We start from the raw sequence: 10,175 nt of genomic DNA on the forward strand, positions 1-10,175 counted from the left end.
ATAAAACACGAAACACATCACAAAGACACAGACTTGACACTGAGAGGCAGACTGAAAGAATATAACACATGGAACCCAGGGACAACAGAGACTTAAAGAAGAATTAACATCAAACTAAACTCATGACCAGAACCAAACTGAAACCTAGAATAATAATAAGCAAAACAGCATGTCTCAAAAATCAGAACATAAATCATAATCTAGAAAAACACCAGTGTTTTAAACCTTAGGTTTTTAACACTAAAAATGTTACAAGCAAAAGTTGGATTTACGTTTCTGCATTAAAATTACACCATAATTACCACAAATCCCTGTGAAAACCTGCGCTACAGCAATAAATTGATGTGCACCGCCCTAGAATTGTAAACAGACGTTCCATTGGCAAAGCCTGTAACAGCTGTGACTGACCCTTTCAGTATCATTGTTTCCTTCTATGTATTCAGAAGTCTGCAAATTTTAGGGCATCTTGAAAATTAAACTTGGGGTTATATAATCTATGCTTATATTAGCTTATGCTTATGGTAATTATTGTGATGATAGCATGGGTTATCGTTACAATAAGCCACTAAATCACAACACTAAAATATAATAAGTTTTTTGTTGTTTTGTTTTTGTTTGTTTTTTGTAAACAGAGTGAAATTGTTTAGTTTCATGTCTGCAGGACTCACACTGATGTCTTCCAACTGGACAATAAGGGCAGCTAAAAATGTAGTAGAGAACTACAGTTAGTAAAACCCCCGACCCAGAGATCAGGTACTATGTGGGTGGAAACCTCACAACAGTGCTCAGCCAATGTATATCGAGAATGTGAGTAGATAGATGTTTTAAGTTAAATCATTTGAATGAGTCAATATGCACATGTGGCATATATCATCTTCTGCTGTATTTCTCAGAATCATATATAAAGGAATGCCAGATTTTGCTCCAGCAGGCTTCCACATCACACCGAAGAAGGTAAGACATCTAAAATTAATTTATTTCGAGACATACTCCTCTATGATAACTACTACTAATGAATTTGCTTGTTTTATGTCTTAATTTATTTATTTATTTGTTCTTTATTTTTAAAAAGTGTGAGGCTAAATAGAACCACTTCACCTTTAAAGCCATTATCAAAAATGTTTTTTACTACTTCATTGATTATCCAACATGTTCAGCATGAGTAACTGTAATATTTTCTCTGTTCATCCTGTCATATTCACATTACAGAAAAAATGAGGCAACCGATCCTGCTTGTGATTCTTCAGCTGGCGGTCCTACTAATAGAGACTTATGGTGACGTAAGGACTTTTATTATGTTTTTAATCTCACACTAAATGAGTTCTTTGCTTCTGTTATTATGTAAAATGTAAAGAAAAAATGCTGTTATGATTTTAAGTCACTTTGAGTCTATAATGTCCTTATATTACATTAGAAAATCAAACCAAAAACAAGAGAACAACAGTTGCTATAATCTGTAACAATCCCCACTAACATCTTTCTTTCATCCACAGTTCACCTTTGGAGATATAATTGCCATCAAACGTTTACCCACTAATAAGAAGGGTCTCTTTAAGCATTATGCTATTTATGTGGGTAATGAACCTTTTGAGGGTAAAAAACCAGAGCATGACATATTTGAATTTAAAGGCAAGTGTATTTGATCTGAATATAAAATAATACAGCTTTACAAACAGTTACTAATAATAAAAACATGGCAATTCCTTGATGAGCAACATAGTAAAATATCACGTTGTAGTAAAGCTATGTGATTGTCATTGTAACTGTTATATTTATAGTCATTATCCTCCATAGAGAAAGCTCTTTGAAGAAGTTTTTATTGCAAAGATGTTAATAAAGAGGAACAGTTACCTCATAGTTGCTCAAGATGAATACAACCAACAATTGTCACAAACTCACTCCTGAGACCTCAAAACTAATGGAATGTAATGGCTGTTGGTCAAGAAATGCCTCCTATTCAAAAGCTACTGTAGCCTAGTAAAATTACATCTCTCATTTTTTTGACAGCAGCATATTTGTATTTCAAACTGTATTTCTGTTTATTTATTCTCTAGGTACGGTTGGCGAGTGGATTATGGGTCCAGCAAAAGGCAAAGATGCACCTATTGCCAACTGTCTTTTCAGTAAACTTGATATGAAAGCAAAACCTTTCATGGATAACTACCTTGACAATCTTAAGGGGTACAAAGTAGGCACTAAAGATGAAATAAAGAAACGAATTGAAGAGAAGTATAGGGACTGTGGACCCTATAAACCCAAGAAAAACAACTGTGAACACCTTGCTACATATGTGCGCTATGGAGTGAGAGTTTCAATTCAGGTAAGTCACTTAGGTAGGAGGCACTTAATTTGCAAGCACATTTCTTCATTACATGTGTAGGACAAAAGCCATGATTTTACATTTTTTAATTTTACACAACATATTGCTAGTTAATGATGTCCAAGGGTTTAAGTCCAAGTTATACCGTTTAGTCTTAGGTTTTATTTTTTTCTATGTTTCTAAGTTATTTGTATCTCTAGTTTATGGTTTCTTGTGTGTGAGGTTCCTCTTGTGTCCGCCTCATGCCTTTGTCTCTTGTGAGAGTCTGTCATGTCACAAGTCTGTCTTGTTCCCATGTCTATTTTTTCCCTGCCCCAGTGTCAGGCCTGTGTTCATCCCAGTGTTCCTATTTAATTTTGCCAGTCTCTCATCCTGTGTTCAGTGTATTCAGTTTTGCTTCCCCCCGTCTTGATATGTTTAATCATTCCAGCTGTGTTCCCAATGTTCTTCCACTTCCCTTGTCATCCCTCAGGGTATATATTGTCTTTCTCTCTCTCTCTCTCCCAGTCACTTGTCGGTGTGTCTTTTAACACTCCCTCGTGTAGGGATGGGTATTGATAAGATTTTAACGATTCCGATTCCATTTTCGATTCTGTTTAACGATTCGATTCTTTATCGATTCTTGTTTTTAAAAAGGAGAACACTAAGGTCGATTAGCTTAGAACTGTTTTATATCTTCTCTTTCAACAAGATAGAAATTTAGGAGTAACATGGCCTTACAAACCCAACAGTGAGATCTTAAGAGATCCACAGCCTACGGCTCTTCAATGGGGTGTCACAGGGTCCCCAGGGAAAATTGTAAACGTAAAATAATAAAATAAATATTCTTCTGTAGCAATAACAAAGTATAACATAAATTATTCTGTAGCAATTACACAAGAATATCCAGTAATGTCCCTGCCTACAATTAAACACATTCACTTACCATCTGCTGTGGCAAATGGCTGCAAGGTTTTGACCACAAACTTAGTCACTGCTCGGTGACATTCGGGCCTGAAAAGAGACGCTACCGGTAGACTGCAGCGACAATTGCCAGCGAGCGCCAGCCAGACTCTGTCTCTCTCATCATGGTCACTTAAATGCACAATGGCAGGTTTTGTAATAAAGCAGATCGCGCTAACATAATATGCACTGTTAGTTGATTATTTACCTGGCGCATTAATGGGAGATGACGTGCAAACGTTACCGCTGCTGCTGGGTTGAGATTCACGAGTCCGGAGCGGAATTAAAGACATTCATTTAAGTTCATCGCGTGTTTTGTGAGCAAATGCTTTTGCATATTCGTAGTGTTTCCTCCCTTAATGAAATATCTACTTTGCAAGTATTGCAAGTTGCCCTGTTGTCATCCGTTCTCGTAAAGTATAAACAAACTTTTAAGCGTTTGAGCCGCTTAGGCGCCGTGTTTCCTGCCAGGTACGCTCCGACGCGCCGCAACGTGGTGACGTCATTCGGGGCGACTGGAATCGATAAGGGAATCGTTTGTAAAAATGGCAAACAATTCCAAGGAATTGAAACAGTGGGAACCGATTCTCAACAAGAACCGGTTTTCGATACCCATCCCTACCCTCGTGTCTCCATGTTTCCACGGTATTTCCAAGTCTCTTCTGTAGCTTTCCCAGTTTAGTTTTTTCATGATTAGTCCTCCATTTTATTTCGGTTTCCTGTTTTGTTCATGTTAGATATCAGCCACAGTAAACGCTAATTTATTGTTAAGTCTAGTCCATGCTGTGTGTGTTTGAGTCCTTACTTTAAAAAAGCACACGATCTGCAGCTGCAGATCATGACAGACAGAGGGTTACACTGCCTTTGTTTTCATGGCATTCACAAATGTCCTGAAAATAAGCTGGCTCATGTTGCTCTAGAATAGCAAAAAATGCAGATAGAATTACCTCCCAACCAGCGACTTGTTTTGCAAATGGCTTAAATTAACAGACATTCATTTATATGCAAAAGTATCATTACTCAATAGCTTCTTTACGTGCCTGTTGAGAGGAAGTATTTATTTGTTTTAAATGGAGAGCTTCTTCACAAAATGTAACTGGTCTTTATTTTTATTCTTATTTACAGCATGGCACTAAACTTGAAGGAAAGGCGAAAAATGATCCCAACATCAATGTTAAAGAAATACTGGAGAAAATAGGCCCTAATGACGATTCACGTTGAGAATCTGGGTGTTCCATCAGCACTTCCAACCACACTTCCTACTGGATTTACGAGTAACAGTGTTTGTTGTTCCTGCCTGCATCTGTGTATCACTCATTTAACAGGAAGTCTTACATGAAATAAAGAAGAGAAAATGTGTTTTATTGGTGTTTTAGATTTTATTAGTAAATGGAGTGTCAAGCTCCCCAAGCAACACAACTATATAAAAAAATCTAAAGTAGAAATAAAGCGGTTCTACAAAATACACCGATGAGCCTTCACAAGCAAGTTTGATGCTCCAATCTAATGTGTGGTGGTGAAAATGATCAGAAAGACCTTCAGGGTCTTACTTAGACATTTTATGGCAATCCACAAAATGAAACAAGTAAAATAATAAGACAAAGAAAATGAACAAATATCCACAAATGAAGTCCAGGACTGAGGAAATGTTTCATAGTTTTAGAAAATGACATGGAAAATTGTCATATTCAGTCAAGATGGTTTATTCTATCAGCTGAATTTCTCCCAGTGTCACAAAATAGTAATAGATAATGTATCATCTTCAGTCAAGCTGTGATATATCTGATGTATAAAGCATTTTCATATTGAGGTTCATAAAAAACAGTAGAATGAAAAGGGAAAAAAATCTGTATAGAAGGGAGTTAAATAGAAAGTCAACAGAAAGTTTTAGTAGAATTTCGCCATATCCATCTAAATCTGGAGTTAGCCCTTGGTTTACTGTACTACAAATTTGGTTCACTTCTTCCCAGAGTACACTGGTAACTTGTGGTGAATCTAACCTGGAGTTTAGGTTTCAGACTAGAAATCAACACATAGGGTGATTTAGATACAAATTTCATCATCACATCCCTAAAACTAATTATCAGCAACAATAAAAATGTATTTTCCTATTATTTTCTGATATTGCCTTCCAATGTTATATTTTGCCAATTTGGTTACACTCTAAAAAGTGGTTCATCAGACCTGTTACCACCACTTGATTAAATGCAGGGCTGCAAGAGAAAATAAGTAATGCTACTATTTAGCACTGTAATTTAGCCGTTCTGAACTTTAGCATAGGAGTGGATAAGACTTATGAAGTTTCATGTGACAAAACACGATCACATAAGCATGAATAACACACAAAGCATGAATAATGTTTTGCTATCTGCTTCTATCTAATTTCAGTCACAGTTTTTTTTCTGTGAGAAGGATAAAAATAGGCAGAGTGATTCTTTTTTTGTCTGTCACTCATTTTATGTCTTTATAAAACTTGCAAAATGCTGTACATTATATTACATTGTAAATTATTTTGGTTACTATTGTGATAAAGTTTAAGTAAGTATTGTTTTTGATCTCAAGAGCTGTATCCATTGTTGTTACCTTTTTAAGACATCAAGTTGTGTGAAATATTATTAAAATGATTCACATAGTCTATGCCAGGATGATACTGTCGGAATCTTCTTGAAATTAAGACTTTATCTAAGAATTTGTGCATAGATAAACGTCATTTATTATTAAAAAAAAATACTAAATGATTATTGTGGTGGATTATCTGTCTGTAATATCAATTTTAAGCAAGTTTAAAATATTAGTAAAGCCTGACAAATTGTTGAAGTTTCCTTCAACCATTATTAGTTTAGCAATTTTTTTTTAGCAAGTTTTTCTGTTTGTGTGGTTTACAGATAAAGGAAGAGTTCAGTAACTGTTCAGAATAACTGTAAGCCTTGAATCTACCTTTACAGCTAAACTTGACCACTACACCCCAAAACTAATGGCTTTAGTTCATCAAGAGGATGAGCTAAAGGAGTGAGAATCAGGCAGATCACTGAGGTATGAATATTATTTAGACTGGCTATTTGTTGGTGATGACCCACAGCACAATACAGTTGAAATACACAGGGAAGTAGCCATCCGCTGCCTTGTTGCATAGCTTGGAGAGAAGGAAGAAGACTTTTCGTGGAGTTTGGTGTAAGTAATTCAGCATTTGAACAAAAATTAAATCCACACTGATCATAGTGTGGATTTACACAGTTGTCATATTACTCTAAACATGGCTTGAACATGAACTGTTGTACCGTTGTATTATATTGAAATCTCTGATTATTCAATTTGAATTATTCTTAGCCACAGTAATAGGTCATCCAACTAATTAGGTTGCTTTTGTAGGTAACTTTGTAATATTTGCAATTCAAATGCATTCCAACTGAATCGAGATTTGCAAATGTGAAAAGGGTTGACCACATTTGCAAGCAGCTTATTCCGTTAGTATTTTTTTTACAAGGCACTGCAGGCATGACATTGTGATTGAGTCCCCCTAATGTTTTGATCCTAGAATTGCTCCTGAATCAACATGTGAAATCTGGAAACATTGATTCACATCAAACAGCAGGTAGACCTTTCTTTCTTTCTCCATCTACTCCTGTGGGTTTGTCTCTCACTAGGTTTTATGTGTAATTATTATTCTGTTTGTTTTACAGGACCAAAGTGAGGCTCAGTCACAGGAAGTTAAGAAGCTTTTTGAAGAATACAACAAAATGGTACACTTTAATTTTTAAATTCCAATGATAATGAGAACAAGGCCATAAGTATATTCTTAGGGTAAACAAAATGTAATAATCAATCAAAAACATCTTAAACTTAATTAGCAAACTACCAAAGTTTTATATCTATAGCTACTTTGGTCAGTCATGGAGAAATTGAGAATACACAAGTTGTTGCTGAGATAAAGCTCCACCCACTGACAGCTGACCTTTTGATTGGCAGATGTTCCTGTTGTCCAAGCAGTTCACCCAGTGGGATGAGACCCTGAGAAAGATGGAAGAGGCCAAAGGAATCCGACCAGTGGAATAGTGACTGTCAACATATGTTCAGATGACAAAAGTGGAAAAACGAAAAACACTGCACTGTGGTGGGAGTGTCAGATATGTGAGGCAACGGCATCACCACATTTCTTTTCTTCTTCTTTTTTGTTTTAAAACATTTAATTTATTTGAATCAGGTGATATAACTTTGATAGTCTAACCTGATGTAAGAAATCCTCAAAAGTGTAAGAAACAGTACATTAACAATTCCAGAAATAGTCACTGCAGGTGGTAAAATATTGAAGGCAGGTTTGTCTCCCTGCTAATGCTTGTGGTGCCCGAACATAGTAATACTGTCACTGATACGAACCCAGTCATATAGGAAAAAACTGGGTTTCCTGTAACCGTTTATTTGTGGATAAATTCACTCTTATCACTCAACTTGTAGTTGTTATGCTGTTTATTGTCAGACAAAAGTACTTTACTTGTAATGCATTCCTGTCCTCCTTACTGTAGGCATGTCACAAGACTTAAATTGCTCTTCCCCCAATTCAAAAACACACTAGTTACTTCCCTCTGGATGCTTGTTGACATGACTTGTAAAACCTTAAATTAGTTTCAGTATTTTTTCCAATATTTGGTTTGAACATTTTAATTATATCTGATTTATCTTACAGCAAATAAATGTTGTTGATAAATAAATAAGACTTTTTTTTTTATATTCAAAACTGTTGCATGTTGTGTGCATATATGAGTCTTACAACAAAATTTGGATCTGTTTAGGTCTGTTTGTGCATTCTTATAGATGTTTTGTCAGTTTCCAGCAGGTTACTCCATTTTATTTTTCACATTTTCACAGAACAGATGACATTGGAAACTTGGAAAAAATTAACCACATCAAAAAGCAATATAATATTGTCAGTGTATGTTTACTTCAAAACAACACTGAACACCATATTACCTATGTATATTACAAGGTGATGTTGCACAACTGACTGAACAATGACGACCAATCATTATTTCTGCTGCTGTCTCGTGTAAGGACAGAGTACATCACTTTTCATTTTGTTCGTAACAGCTCAAAGAAAAGGTGAGACTTTTTTCCCTAGTTAAAAATTGCGCCGCATAAATGAAGTCACGTAATCGAAGTCATAGTAAACTCTGTCATCTCTGCTATATACAGTACAGTATATAGAGGGACGAGACGATGGGGCTCCAGTTCCATTCAGTGTAAAAGAACAACAATAAATATAGTAAGAGTAAGAATAAATATAAAGACTGGGCTAAGGGGAGTATATACACTTTGAGGTAAAAGGGTCAATAAACAAAACAAAACAATATACCATAGAAAAAAAAGACACCGAGTTTTGCTGGATCGCTATCAGCCGCTCCCTGCTCGTGGCGCCGAAGTTGTTTGTTTTTTTTAAATATGTTGCTTGCTTTTGATTTGATCACAACTGTTCCATTTGCCTGGGGCACTTGCGTAATTGGTGCTTTGTAATGTAGCAAAAGAAGAGGGACATCAGCATGGACTCTTGGACTCACTATCAATTTTAAGCAAGTTTAAAATATTAGTAAAGCCTGACAAATTGTTGAAGTTTCCTTCAACCATTATTAGTTTAGCAATTTTTTTTTAGCAAGTTTTTCTGTTTGTGTGGTCTACAGATAAAGGAAGAGTTCAGTAACTGTTCAGAATAACTGTAAGCCTTGAATCTACCTTTATAGCTAAACTTGACCACTACACCCCAAAACTAATGGCTTTAGTTCATCAAGAGGATGAGCTAAAGGAGTGAGAATCAGGCAGATCACTGAGGTATGAATATTATTTAGACTGGCTATTTGTTGGTGATGACCCACAGCACAATACAGTTGAAATACACAGGGAAGTAGCCATCCGCTGCCTTGTTGCATAGCTTGGAGAGAAGGAAGAAGACTTTTCGTGGAGTTTGGTGTAAGTAATTCAGCATTTGAACAAAAATTAAATCCACACTGATCATAGTGTGGATTTACACAGTTGTCATATTACTCTAAACATGGCTTGAACATGAACTGTTGTACCGTTGTATTATATTGAAATCTCCGATTATTCAATTTGAATTATTCTTAGCCACAGTAATAGGTCATCCAACTAATTAGGTTGCTTTTGTAGGTAACTTTGTAATATTTGCAATTCAAATGCATTCCAACTGAATCGAGATTTGCAAATGTGAAAAGGTTTGACCACATTTGCAAGCAGCTTATTCCGTTAGTATTTTTTTTTACAAGGCACTGCAGGCATGACATTATGATTGGGGCCTGAGTCCCCCTAATGTTTTGATCCTAGAATTGCTCCTGAATCAACATGTGAAATCTGGAAAATACTGTCAATATTCCTGTAAGATCTCTCTGAAGGGACAGTTGGAGGATATGCCTTTGTGTTTCCCAATTGAGTGTATAACCTTTAGAGAATGTTCCCTTAAGGTTTTGTGAAAGTTAGTTGTCTATAACCTCCAGACAACCTTCATGGTAAACATCACAGAACGTGTAACCTTAAGCAAATGTTCGTTTGCTGGAAAGTGAGCCACCTTCGTGATATCCCACAGAAAAGCAAGATGTAAGTTAACCCTGAAGTTACCTGGATAATACAAAATCCTCTTTTGTAGTACAGGCCTCAGATAGTTTCTTTATTATATACAATGCAAAACTCAAGAAAAGGTCTATTTCCATTTGTCCACATAGAAATGTTTTTTCCAGATCATATGGTACCCTGCTGAGTCCCCTCGCCACAAGCCTTGATCATGCTGTCCACATCCAAGAGTCTCCTGGGATTGGAATGATGTCAATTTGGTCATGCTAGTGAGTCCAAGAGTCCATGCTGATGTCCCTGTTTTTTTGCTACATTGCAAAGCACCAATTATGCAAGTGCCCCA

The sequence above is a fragment of the Oreochromis aureus genome, linkage group 11 (genome assembly GCF_013358895.1).
Source record: "Oreochromis aureus strain Israel breed Guangdong linkage group 11, ZZ_aureus, whole genome shotgun sequence".
NCBI classification, from domain to species: Eukaryota; Metazoa; Chordata; class Actinopteri; order Cichliformes; family Cichlidae; genus Oreochromis; species Oreochromis aureus.